General features: G+C 43.6%; 1 protein-coding gene and 1 long non-coding RNA gene across 2 annotated transcripts in view; both read right to left on the bottom strand.

Annotated features, from left to right (window-relative positions):
- The window catches only part of LOC146679671 (protein NLRC3-like), a 97,316-nt gene that overhangs the window by 16,518 nt on the left and 58,872 nt on the right, over window positions 1-21,926 (bottom strand). The gene's annotated exons all lie outside the window — the stretch shown is intronic.
- LOC146679676 (uncharacterized) lies at window positions 9,443-16,594 on the bottom strand. The gene is made up of 3 exons (XR_014918652.1): window positions 16,362-16,594; window positions 12,157-12,262; window positions 9,443-9,656 (listed from the first exon to the last, which is right to left on the bottom strand). It is a non-coding gene; the product is annotated as an uncharacterized LOC146679676 (long non-coding RNA).

The raw sequence follows: 21,926 nt of genomic DNA, 5'->3' as shown, positions 1-21,926 counted from the left end.
TGTTTCTTTCAAAATAAAAGCTGAAATGTTTTGGAAGCATGATAATATTTCAGCCAGGATGCCGTCTCCAAGGAGACCTGCACCTCAGCGCTGAGCTCCACATCACGCCCTGTGAAAGCACAGATATAAATCTGCTGCAGTGAGAAGAACTTTACCCAACACAAGTGTAGAAGTAGACATTTGACTTTACCTACAACCTGTTAACAACAAAGCTTTCATTGCCTCTGCTGTTGATGTCATGTAGGACTAATCATACTTCACATCAGCCATGCACACGTCAGAGGATCTCCAGGCTTTCAGTAATAAAGCCAAGCAGATGATGTGAACATAGCAATAGTAAAACATGCATCACAATCAGCTGTATGTGTCGACTATGTGGCACCTCAGTCTTGTTGGCATGAAGAAAAGTTGTGTAACATGTAGCATAAGGGCTGCAAAGACATCATGTAGACAGCAGTCGTCTGTTAGTCGTAACGTATCTCCTGTTAAAGAGTTAAATGTGCGTTCTCCATCTCTGTCCTCTCACAGCTCGCCGTACACCAACTCCAGCTGTGGTAACCATGGCTGTGCCCATCAACACGCTGAAGCTCAGACGCCACCCGTCAAAATAAAAGTCTTAGTTCTGATATTTTGTAATGAGTTTGTAGATTTCCCACAGCTGATCGTAACAGCAGGCTGCCGGTTTGGAGAAGCCAGTTCAGGAATACTGGAACAGAAGCTAAACAAAGTCCTGCTGTGAACAGCAGCAATATGGATTTTACACATCCATCCATCTTTTCAGCTCAGGGTCGTGTGTGTGTTTGCACCATGTTTACAGAAACTGGAACGTGACTCCACTTGTGGCCAAAATGAGCGTCGCCAAGAGTTTGAAGGCGTTTTGGAGACTAAACATGGTGTTTTAGTGTCAGGGGTACGATTAGGTTGTTAGGTTGTTAACCTCTGCTGCCACGCTGACGGCGTATGCGGCCAAACGGAAGAAGACAGTCTATATTCTTAGCAGCATGAACAGCGTGGTTCAGACTGATAACACCACCAAAAGGAAGCCAAACACTGTCACCCTTTACAACAAAACAAAGTGTGGCGTGGATGTGATGGACCAGATGGTTCGGGAGTACACTGTCCGCAAAGGAACACGGCGCTGGCCAGTTGCCGTGTTTTATAACATGATTGACATGGCAGCACTGAATGCACATGTGCTGTATCAAGCGTGCACCGGGACGAAGGAAAGACGGGTGGACTTCCTGGTGGAGCTTGCAAGGGAGTTGGCTCACTCTCATGTAGCTGCGAAGAAGGCAAGAAAAGAACAGTTGCTTTGGACACAACCCTCCACACCTAGTCCTGGAAAAAGAGCCACGTGTCAGGTCAAACACAAATGCAAGAACAATCATGCCACTGTGCGATGTGTTCACTGCAAAAGATACACATGTGGTAAATGCAGACTACAGATACCATGGCAGTGCCAGGATTGTGAGTGATTGCTGAAAATGTTGAAATGTACTCACTCACTTTTTATTATTATTTGTAAATATGTGTACAAATGGTTGGTTTTTTGTACTGTTTTTATCAATAAATCTCAGCAACAAAGGACCTACACCCATGTGTGTTGATTTCTCCCTAAGACGGCAAACTGAAACACACAAGTTGGTGACTTTTGGAGATTTATTTCCCTGGATGATTGAGAATGCATCAAGATGAAACACAAAAGGAAGTTCACAGCTTTTAGCAGCTCCAGCACCCCCTCATTCACACTCCCCTCCCTCCAGAATTCCCAGGTAACAACCTAATTTACATATGAATGACTAATGAATTTAGCTTCCACTTGGCTGAAGCTAAAGCTTAGCTAAAAGCCATTTGGCTGCTCTCCGGGTTTTAAAGGTAGAAAGGTAGAAGCCTGGGACTCCTAGTGTTAAGAGCGATGGTGATGCGTGGAAAAAACCACCTGGTCTCCTTACATACACCTCCCTCAGCCAGTCTTTCATCATTTCCTCATCCATCCAGCCCTTTTCATTTGCCTTAATGATGATTCCTGCTGGAAACTTCTCTTTAGGCAAAGTCTTTCGCTTAAAAATCACCATAGGCGGCAGTTTCTGTCCATTAGCATGGCAGCAAAGCACAACAGTAAAAGAAGACTTTTCATACCCCGTTGTGCGTATCGCTACCGTGCTGGTCCCCTTCTTCTCCACAGTGTGTTCTCACTGGGATGTCAAAAGTGAGCGGGACCTCGTCCATGTTTGTGATGTGGCTGGCCTGGATGTGTTTGTCGGCGATGTGTTTGCTGCAGTAGGAGCGGAAGATGGCCAGCTTTTCCTTATAATCCGCTGGAAGTTGCTGCGCTACCGTAGTCCTGGTCCGGATGGAAAAATGGCACCGTTTCATAAAACGAAAGCACCAAGACGGACCTCCTTGGAAATGTTCAATGTTCATCTCTTCAGCTAGTGAAACTGCTTTTAGCCGAATGGTGACCGTCGAAACGCTTCTCCTGCTCATTCTTTGCTCGATGATCCACCGCTCGAGTCTTTCCTCCAACTCGGGCCACCTCGCCTTATGTCCGCGGAAACTCAGCTGCGTTTTCTTGACCTGCCGGAGCTTGTTTTCTAGCTTCCTCCATTTGTGAACCATCGATTCGTTAATCTTAAATTCTCTCGCTGCTGCTCGATTTCCATGTTCCTCCGCGTAGCTGATGGCCTTCAGTTTAAACTGTGCTTCGCAAGCGTGTCTCTTTGCCATTTTCAGGGTTGTTAAAACAACGATGTCCTGCATAACGCAGATACCCGTTCTTTTATACAGGTATGTGCCATAAAGTCAACGCACACACTTCACTTTTAAGTGCGCCTTATGGTCGTATACATTTACATACAGTGACTTGTCTTTGTAACCAAAGGGGGTTGCAAGGGGAGGTGTTTTGTAAACTATTGTTTGATGTTTGTCAATAAAAGGCAGCGAGAGGAGGCCATCATTGGGGTCATTGTCGTGCTAGACACAGATGAGAGGCCTCCCTTGCGCAAGTAATCGATCGATCGACTGTCTTGTTTTCTTCATGATGAATAAGTCTCTAGAATTAGCGGGGTTTGTGGAAGCACAGACCCAACAGAAAACTTTAACCTTGTAGACTTCATTATGTTCCAGCTGCTCTACAGACGCTGTGACCTCGAACTTAAGCAGGTCGTAACGTATGTGCAGCTCAATAACTTCATAATCAGACCCTGTGGTATTTAGGCAGCAGAACAACTAAGAATAACAACTACAAATAATGTTTTTAGGTTTCTGTTGTACTGCAAGGTTCTGTACAGGAGAACCAAACCAAGAGCAAATATTACGTCTCATTTACACCTGAGCACGAAGAGCCATCAACATTTAGCAAATTGAATCATCTTTGTTTAGATGCAAGAAGAATCATATAGAAATGAAAAAGTAGAAATAGAAATCCAGAGCAAAGATATCCTCTAATTCAGCGTAGCACATGTGCAGCTGCTGCGATTCACGTAAGCATTCGGCTCGTCGCTGTTGCAGATTTTTCTCTCGCTGTTCTGGCTCACAGCGCTGCAAACACAAAAATAAATATCCCCAAAGGTGTGAAAGGGAGCTAATTAGTAAGAGTATTGTTACTCTCCGCAGGAGTAGTCCAGCAGTAGAAATCAGTCCAATAACAAGGTGTGTAACATCTAGCAGGGTGACAGAAAAACCCAGGGTAACTTCTAAGGACCTCAACGTCTCTCTCACATTGTGTTTTTTAAACATGCTTCCATTTGTCACTTCAGTCTTTACTCTGAAATACAGGAAGAGAAATCATGGCTGAAACAATTTCTCATGAAACCAGGGGTGTGGTCCAACAGTCAGTTTGGTGAGGAAGGTTCCTAACTGAGAGAAGTGACCCAGAAGTATCTGTGTAGCAGCCACAATGAATCCAGATCATGAGCTTTATTAACTGATCAAAGTCTCTTCTTTCATCTTCTGTATCATTCAGTTTGCATTGGTAATGCCCATTATTGTAATGCTTTTTTAAGACCAGCAAAACTTTATTTCACTTTGGGTTAGCTGGGATAAGTGATGGATGGAGGGAATTTTACTTCAGCCACAGAAATCCTAAACAGGAAGGAGGAGCAGAGTTACAGTGGATCACTATCCAGCAGGGAAACAAGGTTTATTTCAATTTCTTGGCCATGAGTGAGATTTACTGAGTGGGCAAATTAGGGAGACGACACCATCAGATCCCGAGCCCTCCATGTGTTAATCAAGAGACGGCTGCTGTGCTACATCCATAAATAATGAATAAATTAGGAGCTAAAGCTGAAAGGACAGTTTATTTGTACCATCTTCACGTGAACACATTCAAGAACATCACAGATGAAGAAACATTAAAAACTTCCACACTACATGAAGCAAGAAAAATAGTTTTTCTTTCAGGTGGTTTCAGAAAAACAGAAACATCAAACATCTCCAAGACTCTCTTTGAAAGAACTAAAAACCTTTGTTCTCATGGTCCAATCATGAGTGAACTCCCCGATGAAGCCTTGTGTGCTAAAACATGTCAGAGTTTTAAAGGTTAAACATGAGTTTCCAAAACGTTTTGCTGGAGAACAATGAACTATTTGACTGAGTTTCAATCATTTGCAGACGAGCAAAACCAGGACAGAGAAAAAAGGACAAAACTGACTCAGTAAAACACAGAAAAGAAGATCCCATGTAGATCTGTATTATGTAGAAGTTCAGCCCAGCAACCAGTTCAGTTCAACACAAGTTTAAATGATTCTATCTGAACTCTGTGGAGCCTGATCTCAAGCTTTTTGAGTCTGACACAGAAACCAGAAGATCTTTCTGTGTCTTCAGATTCACTGTGATCCAGTGATGGGAGTGATTTCAGCCCTGAGTGATCGCGCTGATGTTTGCACAGAGCAGACAATGAGGTGAATGTTTGGGCACATTGGTAACAGTGAAACAGTTTATTAGTAACGTGGGATCGTTTGTGTGCAGAGTATGAACTGAGATTCCTGAAGCTCTTGTCACACTGGTCACAGCTGTAGTTTCCTTCCATGTGTGCACGTTCATGAATGTTACGATGACCTGACTGTGAGAAGCTTCTCTCACAGTGTCTGCACTTGTGTGGTTTCTCTCCTGTGTGGACTCGTTTGTGTGATTTAAGATGACCTTCAGTGGTGAAGGATGACCCACACTGATCACAGAGGTGCTTTTTAACCCCACTGTGAATCAGTTCATGTCGTTTTAACTCACTTGGTGTGGTGAAGCTTCTCCCACATTCTTTGCAGTATTTCAGTTTGTCTCCAGTGTGTCTACGTTGATGTACTTTTAGGGTCTTTTGCTGACTGAAAGTTTTTCCACAGAGGTCACAATGAAAGTCTTTCCCACCACCACAGTGATGACAGGGTTGAGAACTGGATCCATCTGTGTCGCTCTGCTTCTAAACAAAGACACAAAGACAGTGTAAGTCAGTCCTTCAACATTTGTATCCTGAACGTCGCCTGAAATAAAGAGCATCTCTGCAGACGTCCAACTACATTTGACTGTTTCAGTTAACACACTCAGTTTACTGGGCTGCAATAACTACAATACTACCACCATAATACTACAGTAATACTAAAATCATAACTGAAAGGAAAATCTGAATAATCACTCAGAGCTGCTTTTCCATGCAGTAGAATTGCTAACATGCTAAGTTTAATGAGCAGAGTTGTTCCAAAAATGATCCAAGATGGCGCCGCGTATGGATGCCCTGGTGCTTCAGTGCGTTACTTTTGTTTTGTTTTTGTGCATTTCTTCTGTGTCTGGGCACTCCTCTGGATATTCTTACACCAGAGAAGAGCTCCTTAACTACAGGACTACAACGCCTGTGGATTTATTTCCAATATTTGTCGCATCTGCGGCAGATTTACTGCAGACTCTGATCAGGAAAGCGAGACGCCGAAAGAGAGGGAAGCGAGCCGGCGCACTCGTGCGTTTGAGGAGACGCGGACTGCGAACTGCTCTTCCTGGGATCTTCCTTTCCAATGTACGCTCACTCGGAAATAAGATCGACGAACTGGCCCTGATGAGAAGCATGAACAGAGACTTTGCCTCCTCCTGTGTCTTATATTTTACGGAGTCGTGGCTCAGTGAGAACATCCCGGACTGCGCGCTTAAGCTGGAGGGCTTCCATCTGCTGCGCGCGGACCGGCAGGCCTCTCTCTCCGGTAAAACAAAAGGTGGAGGTGTCTGCTTCTACATCAATAGTGGCTGGTGCACAGATGTGACAGTGATTGCTCAGCACTGCTCTTCCTCTCTGGAATACCTTTTTATTCACTGCAAACCGTTTTATTCTCCGTGGGAGTTTGCTTCATTCATCCTGGCCGCTGTTTACATCCCGCCAGATGCGGATGCGCAGGCAGCTCAGTGCGCACTCGCGGAGCAGATTCTCCACATGGAGCGGACATTCCCGGACTCTCTCATCATTGCTCTTGGGGACTTTAACAAAGCCAATCTGAGCCATGAGCTTCCCAAATACAAGCAGTATATTAAATGCCCGACCAGAGAGGAGAGGACATTAGACCACTGTTACAGCACGATCAGCGGGGCCTATCGCGCGGTGCCCCGCGCTTCACTCGGACTTTTTGACCACGTCATTATCCACCTAATCCCCGCGTACAGACAGAGGCTGAAGCTCTCCAAACCTGTCGTGAGGACTAAAAAACTGTGGAGCAACGAGGCTGTGGAGGAGCTTCGCACGTGTTTAGAGTCTACAGACTGGGACACAATGAAGGCTGCTTCTAACAGCTTGGATGAGTTTACGGACACTGTCACCTCCTATATCCACTTCTGTGAGGACAGCATTGTGCCATCACGCACCAGGGTGAGTTATAACAATGACAAACCCTGGTTTACTCCTAAACTCAAAAAGCTGTGGCTGGAAAAGAGAAAGGCGTTCAGAAGCGGAGACAGGGACTGCTACAGAGAGGCCAAGTACAGGTTCACTAAAGAAGTGGATATTGCTAAACATCAGCACTCTGAGAAGATGCAGCAGCAGATCTCAGAGAATGACTCGGCCTCTGTGTGGAAAGGTTTTAGGAATATCACAAACTACAAGCCTAAAACCCCCCACTCCACTGATGACTTGCTCTTGGCCAACACCCTCAACGACTTTTACTGCCGTTTTGACGAGCCATCAGGCAGCCTTCACACCTCCAACGACCCCAACAATAGAGGCACTTTGGACACTCATTCCCCCACCTCTCCCCCCTCCATAGAGCCATCACCACCTTCAAACTGTTCACCTGCAACACCCGCCCCCTCACCCCACACAAAAGAGGATTTCACACCACCTCCTCCGACCACAACTCTTCATATTCATGAAGCAGATGTGAGGAAGCAGTTTAAGAGTCTGAATGCTCGGAAAGCTCCCGGCCCAGACGGTGTGTCTCCTGCCACCCTCAGACACTGTGCAAACAAGCTGGCCCCAGTGTTTTCTGGCATCTTCAACTCCTCACTGCAGGCATGTCATGTGCCTGCCTGCTTCAAGTCCTCTACCATAATCCCTGTCCCCAAGAAACCTAGGATCACTGGACTAAATGACTACAGACCCGTGGCTCTGACATCTGTGGTCATGAAGTCATTTGAGCGCCTGGTTCTCTCCCATCTCAAGACCCTAACGGCCCCCCTCCTGGACCCCCTGCAGTTTGCATATAGAGCCAACAGGTCTGTAGACGACGCCATCAACATGGCCCTACACTTCATCCTGCAGCATCTGGACTCCCCAGGAACCTACGCCAGGATCCTGTTTGTGGACTTCAGCTCTGCCTTCAACACCATCCTTCCAGACCATCTCTGAGGCAAGCTTTCCCAGATGAATGTGCCTGATCCCATCTGCCGGTGGATCACTGACTTCCTGACGGACAGGAAGCAGCACGTGAGGCTGGGAAAGAATGTCTCGGACTCTCGGACCATCAGCACTGGCTCCCCTCAGGGCTGTGTTCTTTCTCCTCTGCTCTTCTCCCTGTACACCAACTGCTGCACCTCCACCCACCAGTCTGTCAAGCTAATCAAGTTTGCAGATGACACCACCATTATTGGACTCATCTCGGACGGGGATGAGTCTGCCTACAGGAGGGAGGTTGAACGTCTGGTGTCCTGGTGCAGCCACAACAACCTGGTGCTGAATGCCCAGAAGACAGTGGAGATTATTGTGGACTTCAGGAAGCACACAGCTCCACTCCCCCCATCATCCTGACTGACACCCCCATCACCTCTGTGGACTCATTCCGCTTCCTGGGTACCACCATCACCCAGGACCTGAAGTGGGAGCCCACCATCACCTCCGTCATCAAGAAAGCCCAGCAGAGGATGTACTTCCTGAGGCAGCTGAAGAAATTCAACCTGCCAACACGGACGATGATGCAGTTCTACACTGCAATCATCGAGTCCATCCTCACCTCCTCCATCACCGTGTGGTACGCTGGAGCCACTATCAGGGACAAACAGAGACTGCAGCGTGTTGTGCGCTCTGCTGAGAAGGTGATTGGCTGCAGACTCCCATCTCTGCAGGACCTGTACACCTCCAGGACATTGCGGCGTGCAGCTCGGATCTCAGCTGACCCTTCTCACCCTGGACACAGTCTGTTTGACCTGCTCCCCTCAGGCAGGAGGCTCCGGTCCATTCGCACCAGAACCTCTCGCCACAAGAACAGTTTCTTCCCCTCTGCTGTTGGACACATGAACAATAACCATATGACTGCCCCCGCCACTAACACATGACCCTACGCTGTGTCACTGCATCATTCCATGTTTGGCACTGATCACCACCTGCACTCATGTATATATCTTTCTACGCAGTACTTTTAATTGTATATCTCATGCACATATCTTTCTACGTAGCACTTTTAATTCTTATTCCTACTTTTATTTTTTCATGTCTATTTAAGTGCTAATTATGACACTATGTTTGCACTGAAGCACCGCAGCAATTTCCTAATGTTGTAAACCTGCTCAACATTTGGCAATAAAACCCTTTCTGATTCTGATTCTGATCTGAAACAGTCAGGCTAAAATGACAAGATAACAATATAAATACATACCTCACAGTAGCTGCACTTGTAGAGTCTCTTTCTGGTGTGGATCTGTTGGTGTCGTCTCAGGTCACGTGGAGATTTGAAAGTCTTCTCACACAGGTCACATTGATAAGGTCTCTCCTCAGTGTGGGTAAACATGTGTTGTTGTAAGTGTGCGTCTGTTGTAAAGTATTTGCCACACTGTTCACAGCAGTAAACATTATGTCTGGTCTGAATGCGTAGGTGTGTATTTCGGCTCCCTCTCTGGCTGAAAGTTTTTCCACAGATGTCACAGCTGTATGCCTTAATTCCAGAGTGGGTAACTAGATGCCTCTGTAAGCTGCTACTGTGAGTAAAAGCTCTGCCACACTGATCACAGCTGCACGCTTTAACTCCACTGTGGATGAGCTGGTGTTTTATTAGGGAACCCTTCAAGGAAAAAGACTTTCCACACAAGTCACAGCTGAACGGTCTCTCTCCAGTGTGGATGACCTGATGCTGTTTTAGTGAAGCCCTCACAGTAAAACCCTTCCCACACTCGTCACAGGTGTGTTTTTTCTCTCCCTTTCTTCTGTGAGGTTTGTCGGCCTCCTGAGAGCGCTGACTTCTGGCTCCATGTTGGTCCTGCAGTGACAGAGATACAAACAGAGGCAGTGAGTGAAATGCAGTCGTGGAACAAACTCAACCTTCAAACTCCATTAACACTAGTTTTAAACCTGAAGGTGGAGCGTGGCACCAAACACCTTAAAGGTCTCTTATCCCCACCTGCTGGTAGTTCTAACACATTACATCCAACCTGGTGTTAAAGATAATTCATGACTGTTCAAACACTAAACTCACGCACACACACACACACACACACACACACACACACACACACACACACACACACACACACACACATTATTTTATAATTTAGATTATTTTGTTGTTTCCTATTACATATTTCTATAATTTGTATAGATTTATACAGAATTATTCAGTGATAATAAATCCTATGTTTGTTTATTCTAAAGGAACCCCGTTAGCTTCCACAACAGATGTTGCTCGTCTTCCGTCAAATACTCACATAAAATATTACACAATAAAGTGGATTCAAGATATCCACATAATTTCACTCTTACATCCACAGTGAGGTTTCACAATTGTTCAAATATAAGCAATCAATAATAATAATAATAATATCAATAACATTGAGGCACATTACACAAATTTCAAAAACAAATCATGTCTTACAATATTTACAACAACTAAAAGCTCTGTAAATCGGCTTTTAAGTGTTCATTGAAGTTTTGAATAATTCTCTAATTTTTTAAGGCAACTTATTCCACTTAAAAGTTGCTCTAAATGTAACAGTTTTACAAAACGTTACTTTTAACTCGAGCATTTACTAAATTGCAGCTTGTTGAAAACTGTGTAATATGATGATGTATTTCATCTGGATACTGCAGCTGAGCAGAATAAATGTGGTGTGTTTAACAGAATTGCTTTCTTTAGAACTACAAGTAAGCCATAGAATATTTTAGCCTTTAAAATATACGCCGTTCAATAGTCGACCTTAATCTGACAGAGAATGTGATGATTTTGTGGATAATTAAAGTCAGTCATATATCCACAAACACAACAAGCTGAAAGTCAGTGATGCTGCTCGGTTTGCAGTCCTGAACATCACGGCACAAGCAGGATCCACTGCACTGTTAATGTTAGCTGTGTTATATTGCTGCCTCTGTTCGGTGGTGTCGAGCCAAACGCACTTTAACGTGTGTTTGAACGAGCTGACGGTTCACTCGTTAAGCTGAAAGAAAGATGCTTTAATCACAGCAGTCACACATGTGTCCACTGCACCATCTGGAACTCTTCTTGTTTACACTCGTAATAACACAAACACTAAATCCTGCTTCTCTGGTGCTGTTGTGTAGCAGTGTGTACACCTGAGACTGTCACCTGTCTGTCTGTCCTGCACTCTCTCTCTGTTTCTTTCTCTCTGATTGTGAAATAAAAGTATGAACATGTATTTATAAGTTACACTTGTGTTTGAATCCTGCAGCTTATCACACATTTGATTTCCATGTGTGACGACTGCAAGTGTCCAGAGTGAGGACAGACTGAGGGAGCCACTGCTGCACATCATCTGTGAGGCTTTGCAGCCCTGATGATCCACCAGGACAAACTCAGCAGTGTGTGAGGAAGAGGAGGAGGAAGAGCCAGCAGCAGCTGACAGATGGAGAGAATAGACAGACTGTTCCCTGTTTGTGAAGGACTGCTAGGAAAGTTTAACATAACTGCCTGTGCTGAATCAGTCTTATTAGGTAATGTTCAAATAATGTGATCATCCCAGTGTTTCCAGTGTGCGAGAAAGTACTCAGGGCCTTCAAGTTACACACTATGAAAGGCAGCAACAAGTTTAATGTTCAGAAACCTAAAGTCAGTATCAGCAGCAGGATGGAGCTAAAAATAAATGTTTGTTTCAGTTCTATGAAGCTTTGAGTATTTTGGATCAGTAGCTGCTGTGTTTGTTGCATCATATTGCTGTAACTGTTTATATGCTTTATATATTCTGAGCTAAGTTGATCTATAGTGTTACATGATACACTCTCAGAAATAGAGAGAGAACAAGGAGAGAGAAGAACATTTTTTTTAAATGTTCCCTTAAAAGTACATTACTGGTCTTTAAAAGTCCAGAAATGCCCCTTTAAAGGTTCAATCTGAAATAAAGTACAAATCTGTATTATAAAAACTTAAGCAGCAACTTCTCCAGGTTCCAATATTTATGCAATTCTCAAACCTTTTGGCCACGACTGTATAACCTCTTCTGAAGTTTAGTGGATATTATACATGGTTATGCTCAGGATGTGTCGGCCAGTTTCCACTGGAAACGCCTTTTGGTTAAACTGTCAGCGAGGAATTTGCATTTGCACTGTTACATTTTTATATAACTTTAATGCACATAAACAACAGCTGCTTGTTTCAGTGAAAATACATTGATGGGTTTTTAATAAAGTTGTGCAGCTGTAAAGTATTTTGTCTGGTGTCAATTCTATCGTCAGCTACATCGTTATGGCAAATGTTCAAATGTATATGGTGATAAATATCTTTGGTCATATGGTCCTGCTCTGTCTGTCACCTTCTGTGTTGAGCTCATTGTTTCCTCTGTAGTGGCTGAGCTGAGTCCAAGTAGCTGAAAATGTTCCTCTGCTGCTCCGTCAGACTCTCCTCCTCCTGCTGATCAGCTGGGACACAAAACAGATCTTTGTTAGGCTCCACACTGCACTGAAGAGTCAAAGTGTCTCATATGTTCATCTGACAAGTAAAAGAACACATTTTTGTTTCCCGAGGTGGGCAACTTGTTGGAAACAAACACAAAAGGTTTGAGCACTGATACCTGCCATTGCTGGCATTGAAAGATGCAACGCCAGCAATGTGGATTGGTTTGAGTCTTGACAATCCACATTGCTGGCATCTTTCAATATGTTGAATGCACCAGTGTAAGTGCAGCCACTCAGACTCAATGTGTTCATAGAAACAGGTGCACATGTGTCACGAGTTCATCCAGCAGTAGCTATGGCACTTGGCCACAGGGGGCAGCAGTGGACTGACCTGCATTTGAGACTGCTCCAGCTGCTCTGTGACAGTTAGTAGATCTGCTACAAATTGCAGATCATATGCAAGTTTTGGAAATGACATTATAAATATTCCTAACTTAGCCACGGCAGCCATGTTGATGTATTACCTATATTGGCTGAAAATGTTCATTTGCAGAGAAAAGACACAGGCAGACTGTGCTTACAGGACAACAACAACAACAATCTTTATTTATAGAGCACATTTAAAAACCAACGGCATGCCAAAGTGCTTAACATAGAACAAATTAACACAAGTATAATCAGAGTCATAAAAATAAAAGTGTAGAATTATGTTCACAGGAAAAAGCCACCAATAGAAAAAATATAACTATAGCGCATAGCTATAGCACAATATAACTGTGCCATCAACACACAATGGGGATAAGACATACACAGCGCAAATAAAAAGCAAGATAGGAAAATTAGTAAAATAAATCACTGCAGACAAGGCCAGCATTTAACCGGTAGAAAACGCAAGATTAAACAAATACATTTTAAGCCGTGATTTAAAAGATTGAATAGAGTCAGACGCCCGAATGCCAATGGGAAGGTTGTTCCACAACTCTGGTGCGGCCAGGGCAAACGCTCGATCACCTCTAGACTTCAGCCGAGATCTAGGCCGCACCAACAGTAACTGTGAGGATGATCTTAAAGCCCTAGCAGGAACATATAAGCTTAAGAGTTCCTTAAGATAGCTCGGTGCTGTGTTATTAGTGATTTTAAAAGTAAACAGCAGAATTTTAAATTGGATACGGTATTTCACAGGCAACCAGTGCAAATCAGCTAGGACGGGAGTAATGTGGGCAAACTTCTTAGTTTTGGTTAGAATGCGTGCAGCAGCATTTTGGACTGTCTGTAATCTATGGAGGAGGGAGAGTGGAGTCCAAAATAGAGTGAATTGCAGTAATCCAGCCTCGAAGTTACAAAGGCATGGATGAGTTTTTCCAGGTCTTTATGCGGGATATACTGCCTGGCCTTAGAAATAAGGCGGAGTTGGTATAAACTGGATCTAACAACAGCAGACACTTGTCTATCAAGTTTAAATGAGCTGTCAAGTAACACGCCCAGATTCCTAACAGTGTCGGAAAAGGAGCTAGTGAGAAAACCAAAAGCATCACGAAGTTTGGCACGAAGGACGTCACTGCCAAAGACCACAATTTCAGTTTTCTTATCATAAAGGATAAGAGTATTTGCCAGGAGCCATTGCCTGACCTCACACATGCACTCTCGAAAACTATTCAAGGACAAAGCTAGGTCATCATTTAACTCAAAGTAGATCTGAATGCCATCGGCATAATAATGAAAAGCGATGTGATATTTCTCAAAGATAGCGCTTAATGGAAGCATGTACAATGAGAACAGAGTAGGGCCTAACACAGATCCCTGAGGGACACCACAACAGACAGGTACAGCGGAGGAAGAGGAAGTGGCCAAGTGAACCGAGGAGAGCCGATTGGACAAGTATGATTTAAACCAATCCAAGGCAACACCCTTGATGCCTACAGTGTGCTCAAGTCTCGCCAATAGGATTTTATGATCAACCATATCGAAAGCCGACAATAAATAAATAGCACTAGGACCGAGGAGCGTCCATTGTCAGCCATTAGTAGAAGGTCATTGAGAACTCGGAGCAGCGCTGACTCAGTGCTATGATGTGGTTTGAAGGCCGATTGGAATTTATCATTAATGCTATTCTCATCCAGGTAGGCCTGGAGTTGAAGCAACACTATCTTCTCAAGAATTTTGGCCAAGAACGGAAGCTTGGAAATCGGCCTATAGTTCGCATAATCATTATAATCGAGGTTCCTTTTTTTAAGAACAGGCTGAATTATAGTATGTTTAAAGGCTGATGGTACGCAACCAGAGAGCAAAGAAGAGTTCAAAAGGGACAATATACTAGGTCCAATTGCACTAAAACAGTCCTTAACTATACGAGATGGAAGAACATCATATATGAGATTAGTATTGTTCATTTGTTCAACCAGACGCTTAAGAGTAGGGAGTGAAACGGGTTCAAACTGATAGAAGGAAGAGGAACAGTCAGGGGTAAACGCAGGGCCTGTCATTAAAGGAAGAGCAGATTTAAGAGATGAGACTTTATCTAAAAAAATAATTTAAAAATTGTTCGCAAAGAACCGTGGAGCACGGCAGCGGCATAGTGGGGCAGGGGTTGACCACAGAGTTAAAAATTTTAAATAAAATTCGAGGATTGTTACCATTGGTAGAGATAATTTTTGAAAGAAAAGCTGCTTTAGCCATTTTGGCAGCAGTTTGAAACTTCAAGCGACTAGTACGTAGGATGTCGTAAGATGCCTGGAGTTTATCTTTCCTCCACCTTCTCTCATCCCGCCGACACGCACGTCGTAGAGCGCGAACAGAGTCACTTAACCAACATTGTGAGTAAGTTCTGGGGCGCTTCATTTTAATAGGTGCCACAGTGTCGAGGATGGAGGAACATGTAGTTAACAGGGTATTGGCAAAATTCTCAACCATATGAGGGGTAAGACAATCTGACGTAATAGATGCAGAATACACAAAAGAAGCAGAGAATTTCACCACAGTATCAGCATTAACATAATAACGTTACATGTTATTATGTGATGTTACTGAAATCATCATGAATAACAGGAGTGGTGATTCCTGTAACTTTGTGTATATAATTTGGCATTTCTTACTGATGTAGGCCAAAAATAAATACATAAACTGAGCACCTGATGGCTTTGAACTTTTGTTGTCCATCTTCCATTGGTTTGAATTTTGCGCTCCAGTACAAACACAAATCCCCCAACCCGAGGATCAGCACAATTAACCTAACAGACCTACACCTTAGTTCACAGATTCACTTTGTCTAAGGTTGATTTCTGGGATTTCACACAACCCAGGATTCAGATCGTGAATCCATGATGGGCTTGGATTTACATCATTATAAATGAAATGTGCTCTACTTGGAAGCAGCCGGCCCCGCCCCTTTTAACGGGTTGTGTGAGACTTTAAATCATCAAACTGTAAATTATAAATTTAAATTGTTATTGATCCTTTACCCCGAGTCCTAAAGTGTAGATTTATTTTCTTACTCTTCTTATATTTATTGTTTGTTTACTTGCACCGCTGTAACTGCAGCCTCGTCGTCTCGTCTCTCTATATGCTGGACTGTCTGTAGCGGAGATGACAATAAAGTTTACTTTGACTTCAGCAGCGCGCAGGCGCACCGAGGGCTCTCGCGCTCACGTTATAGAATTTAGAAAAAACATGGGTGCAGATTATAAGTCTGTATCATAATATCTGTTTGTTGTTTTTATTTTGTTTTGCGAGTTGGTTATTAGATGCCGCTCCAGCCAGCCAGAGACTCCCCGCCACCCCGCCCTCTCCTCCCTGTGCCGCCAGCAGCAGGCGCACCTCGCAAACGGAGGGCGCCCTTACTCCCAGCAAATGGCTGATAGAAAACCGATCGGTGCCTACGAATTTCCCAATATGCGCTGGCATGACGTCGGGGAAGCATGGGTACGACCGATTATTTTATTTTTTTCTTGCCCGTGATGCCCCCCCACCACGATGCATTCTATTGGTTTGCACACTTACACACACCCAGCTGTGGTTTCCTGTTTTGCTGGACTCTGGAGAGCCCCGCCTTTAACGCTCTTCTCTCACAGAGAGCAACAGAAAACTTGGAAAAACTCCAGATTGACTGAACTCAGTTCAAAGTTACCTTGACACCTTTAGATGTGAGACGTAGTGATGGTCCGCTTGAAGCTGACGCTCCGGTGCGTGTGTCAGAAAGATCAACGCGCTGCTTCAGAAGCACCGTGTCGAGGCTTGATTCGTTTGGCCAGAGTCACGTGATCAGTGACGTCTGAAGCTTCGTTTAGAACGTACCTTTTTTAAATCGAACTTTATTGAAACACAATGAGTATACAACATACAAACAGATGAAGTTTACAAAAGAACAGAACATGAACATACAGAACCAGGGCCCTGTTTCAGGAAGCCGGTTTGGAAAACTCAGAGTGAAAAACGACACTCACGGTTGAGTAACCCCGAACTGTCCAACTCGGAATATTCCGTTTCAGAAAGGCTGATAACAATTAGTTCAGTCAACGCGGAGTTGCTTTAACCCCAAGTGAAGCGCGCGGACGAGGATACATAAAGCCCTGATAAGCGGAGCACAGATTAAGCGAGTCACCATGGAGACGGAGGGAAAGAAGGCGCGGTCAATGTATTTCACAGCGCTTGAGGCCGAAATTCTGATGGCAGTATATGCCGATAACATGCAAATTTTGCGGAAAAAAGTAACACAGCCACAGCTGCAAAAGCATGCATGGCAAAACATAGCCGACAGAGTCAATGCGTGAGTGTTAATTTAAACATTGATCGAGGGATTTCCACCCATTTAACACGTTATTTTATCATATGTTATTTTATTTGTTATTTTATACATTTTATTTTGTGATGTGATGTGAGCGCAGGTGCAACCCAACAGGCCCCAAACGTGCCTGGCAGCAAGTAAAAATGAAATATAAAAATATAGTCCAAACAGGTGAGGTGTAATTGTATTATGAGCCATAGTGCTTGGTCTGTTTGTCCCATGTAAATCAATTGCAGTTAGAGGCTACATTAATTTTCTTTCTGTAAGCACTTATTGAAATTATCTGAGCACATTACAAGTACATATTTGCTTACTCTGTATGCTCAAATGTGACCCGTTATAGCCAACAGAAAAAAAGCGGAGGCCCGAAAAACAGGTGGGGGTCCTCCACCACCACCACTCACAGAGGCTGAGCAGTTGGCCCTCAGCCAAAACAGTGGGCGCCCTGTGGCCGAAGGCATCTCTGCGGGGACATCCTCTGAGTCAATAACCCCGCAAGACACAAGTGCCTACATAAGGGGTAAATTCAAAATAATACATGATGTGCATACATCCTTTCTTCACAGTCACCTTTGCAGTGCGACACATTCATTTGATAAACTCTTTACCATAATGGAGTATTTTGTAGTGAAGTTATTTTCCTACTGATTTTGCCTTCCCTCAGCCTTGGTTGTCTTTGAGAGCATAATGACAATGAAGTGTAAGGTGCTTGGTATGTTTGTTAATTGCCATTTGGTCCCTTGTAAGTTATAAGTGACCTGTGTAAACCTCATATTCTATCAGTTGATGGTGGTGGTGTACTGCATCTGGTGCAGCCTCCTGTTGAGCCAGACCAACATGCAGTTGTGAGTAATACTCCACAGATTATATGAGTTTACAGTAGAACAGCAATGTTGTCTATTTCTTTACTACAGGAAAATAATGAAGAAACATTGACAGCTGTTACAGAGGAGGAAGCAACAGAGACACTTTATGAGGTTTACATCTTTTAATACTTTGTGTACAGGAAATACAGGCGACCAATAAAGCCAGTTGAACAAAAAATCTGTTTATTCTTCTTTCAACATGTTGAGGTGATGGGTCAAAGGAAATGATTGTGACATATGGTGTCTCTGACTGCTCTTCCATCTTGTATGTCCGTGGGAGGGTCAGGATGTTCATGGTTTGGATCACTGCTGATGTTTGGTTCAGAAGGACAGTGTTCTCCTCTAATTGTGGCAATGTTGTGAAGAATCACACATGCCACAATAATGTCACATGCCCTTTCTGGGGTGACCCTGAGTCTTTGCAGGCACTGGAACCGGGCCTTAAGCATTCCGATAGTCATTTCAATTCTGGCTCTTGTCCTGCAATTAGCCAGATTATATCGCTGCTGTGGGCCCGGTTCAGGGTCAGGGTAAGGGGTAAGCAAATAGGGTAAACATGGATACCCCCTATCACCAAGCAAGTAGCCAGTGAACTCTCCTAAGACAGAAGGATACACTTCAGTTCAAATGTCCCTGAAGCAATTGGTCTTTATATATTTTAAAGTATTCTCAACTCACCATGTCCAAATTTTGTGCTCAGTGTACATTCACGGAATATTTGTGAGTCATGGACAGAGCCTGGCCACTTGGCTTCCACATTTGTGATAATGTTGGCAGCATCATATATGATCTTCACAGTGCAGAGAACACAAATTAGCATCCATTACTATAATGAAATAATTTGTTAGTTTGACATGCTACAGGGAACTATGTACCTGTACATTAATGCTGTGGAAAGACTTCCTGTTCACATAGTCTCCTTCATTTACTGAAGGAGCAATGATTGGAATGTGAGTGCCATCTGTACAGCCAATCACGCCTGGGAACCCTGAAAATAAATGTGCAATTTAAGTAGTAGTCCAAGTATCACCACATCATAAATTAAGTTTCGTTCATCCTGATACCTGCAATTTTGTGGCATCCCTCTTTGATAAATCTTGTGGGTCTGTGACCGGGGAACACCACAGACGAGTACAGGAGACGTTTCAGTGCAACTGTAACATTCCTGACTGCCCGACAGACGGTAGCCTTGGAAACGTGCTCAGCGTCACCAATATTATACAGAAAGCTCCCGTTTGCAAGAAACCGAAGTGCAATACAAATAATATGTACAGAACTGAGAGCATGTCCACGATGTGTCACATGCGTAATATATGGCCTGAGGATGTTATCCAAATAAATTATAGATTGTGCTGAGAAACGGTAACGTTCGCACAGAAAATCATCAGGAAATGATAAAATGTCCAAACGCGCTCTGATCACTCTCTCCCGGCAGAGAGCTCTGCGGAGAATTTGGGCTTCACGATCTACTGGCTCTTCAAGGAAGTGGCACGCCATGTCCGACACTTCCTACTGTCAGGTTTCCGACAAAGGGGCGGAGACAGTCAGGGTTAGTTGTAGTAAACCTGCTAGGGGGCAGGTTAGCTTCACGGAGTGTGTCGTCATAGTGACTCACTCAGGCTGCAGCTGAACTCGCTTTGTGAAACCGAAAACCCAGAGTTTTCGTTAACTCAGGGTATACTTACTCAGTTTTTCCACTAAACCGGCTTCCTGAAACATGGCCCAGGAGTAAAAAAATGATGATATGAGTAGGCGAAAAAAATCAACATATAAATATTGTTCTGAGAGGCTTTTTGTTGGTTGAGTCTGAAATTGATTGTATGTACAATTCATATCCTTATAAAAAGGCAGAAATATGGTGTTTTATTAATAAACTTACATTTATGGATATAAAATAGCTAAAAGTATTAACAAATATTTTATAAAAAAACATTTATCATTCTTCCTGGGGAACTTAAAGAAACAGAATAAAACATTTTCCATCGTAAAGAAAACTCCCTTAAAATATGGACAATAACAAAACTGCTAAATTCTTCCAGAATCTCTGTGTAGAGGAACCAAAAGAGATGTGCCACAGTTTCTGGATGATCCCCACAGAAAGTTCAATTAGTATTTATGTCTCTTTTAAATGTTACCATATAGTGACTGGCTGGGTAACATTTATGAAGAATTTTATATGAGATTTCCTTCACCTTGTTCACAATTAGATATTTATGGGATCATCCAGACTGTCTTCCAGGTGATATCTGGAACATGTCGGTTCCAGTAAGATATTCTATATATGGGAGAGACATGATATCTTCTTGGAATAAACTACGTATTCTCTTATTGCTGTTACCAAGTTCCTGTGAAAAGCAGATTTTTCCCACTGCTGACTCAGCTGGATCAGGGAGAGTGACTGAGGCAGATATTGAGCTGTCAGTGTTTTTATATAACATTAAAGTCCCTGAGGGTATGGCACCAAGCACCATTGAGAATTCCCCAACACTGACGGGAAAATTATATAGTGTAAGGAATTGATTGTAAGTAAGTAGTACTCCCTCGTTAAATTTTAAAACTTAGTAGCGGCCGCCATTGTTGGCAGCTGAAATTTGGCTGGGCCGCGCTATGAATTCTGGGATATGGTGGGCCACGAAGGACACACCCGACCCATCCTTCAAACTCGGGGGAATGAAGGACGCATTTGAAGGAGTCGAGGAATCGGGACAGCCTTCGTCGCCTGGCTGTGACGTCATCGGCCTTCAAATGCGGCCTCCGGAGGATGCAGCCGACGTTTTGGGACACAGCTTGTGTCTTTGTTGGTCATGTGACCTCCCAGGGACTACACATGGAAACGAGCAGTTTAGCTCAAATCTGGCAGGTTTCCATCGTCTGTTTTTGTCCTGATGTCCATGAACATGAACACTGTCCCTGTCAAACACGTCCAGATAATCTGATCCAGTGTTGTTCTTCTTCTGTGGTGTTTGTGATGGAGCAGCAGCTGCTGATCCTGATGTCCTCCACCAAGGGGGCAGCAAATTCAGCTGACTGTCATCATTTATTAAAAAGATGTAACAATGTGACATAATGCAATATAATAGTGTCAGTTACACATTGTGGGTTGCACTGTGGCCAGAATGGACATTACCTCCTGCCTAATGGAAGCTGTCAGCCATCCTGCAACCATGAATTAGATAAGCAGAAGTGAAGGGATTGTTAACAACAATTTAATAATAAAATGTAATGTGATAGTTGCACTTTATTAGCGACCCACAATCGTATGAATAATAACCATGAATGCACTGCATGCTCATAGCAAGTTCTTTAGGTTTAAAGTGAGATCCTGCTTTAAAGGGCGCTTCATCTGCTGGGAATGACATGTTTCTTCTAGTATGTAAGGCTCAGCCCATCTTACTGGGACTTACTTTTGTAGATCCACATGCTCTAAACCTGCTGCTCCATGATTGGTGCAGAAGCTTTAAGCTACTATTAACAAATAATAACCATGGACTTAGTTGTTACTACAATAACTTATCATTGAGCAACTTGTATATTTAATTTTACTTGTAAAACTATGCAAGTAGAATTGAATGGGGCACAGTGAGCTGAGCACAGGCCCACTCTGTGACACTCAGAGGTTTGTGGATATCATACTGAGAGTATTGGACACAGTGCAGCCAGCTTGCAGCCACTTTCCCACCACTTTAGCACAATGTTTACATGAGACTCAGCCACACTAATGTTCCTGGGCAGACATGTGGTGCAGCATGGCTGATGGCACTGTACCTGCAGCTGTCATGGACAAGAACCACTCAATACCTCACCCAAGCCAAGCCTGTGCTGATGTTGTGATCTGAGACCGAGACACTAACCCAGGATCATGATATGATGTTGTGAGAGTTTCACTAAGAATTAGCTCTGATTACAAGATTTCAATCTATGGTAACTCTAATTTGTATTTACTTCAGTTTGTTCATCTTGGAGCTGTGTGCAGCTGAGGACAGTCTTATTATTACCAGGTGAGGATATGTAACAGCCACAGTCTGTAGAGATGATGTCACCA

Source organism: Copadichromis virginalis, unplaced genomic scaffold, assembly GCF_057382275.1.
Source record: "Copadichromis virginalis isolate Kocher_CV1m ecotype Utaka unplaced genomic scaffold, C_Virginalis_male_GT1.1 unmapped_scaffold_1, whole genome shotgun sequence".
NCBI classification, from domain to species: domain Eukaryota; kingdom Metazoa; phylum Chordata; class Actinopteri; order Cichliformes; family Cichlidae; genus Copadichromis; species Copadichromis virginalis.
Note: the sequence above shows the minus strand (reverse complement) of the source record. Positions and strands in the feature narration are given on the sequence as shown.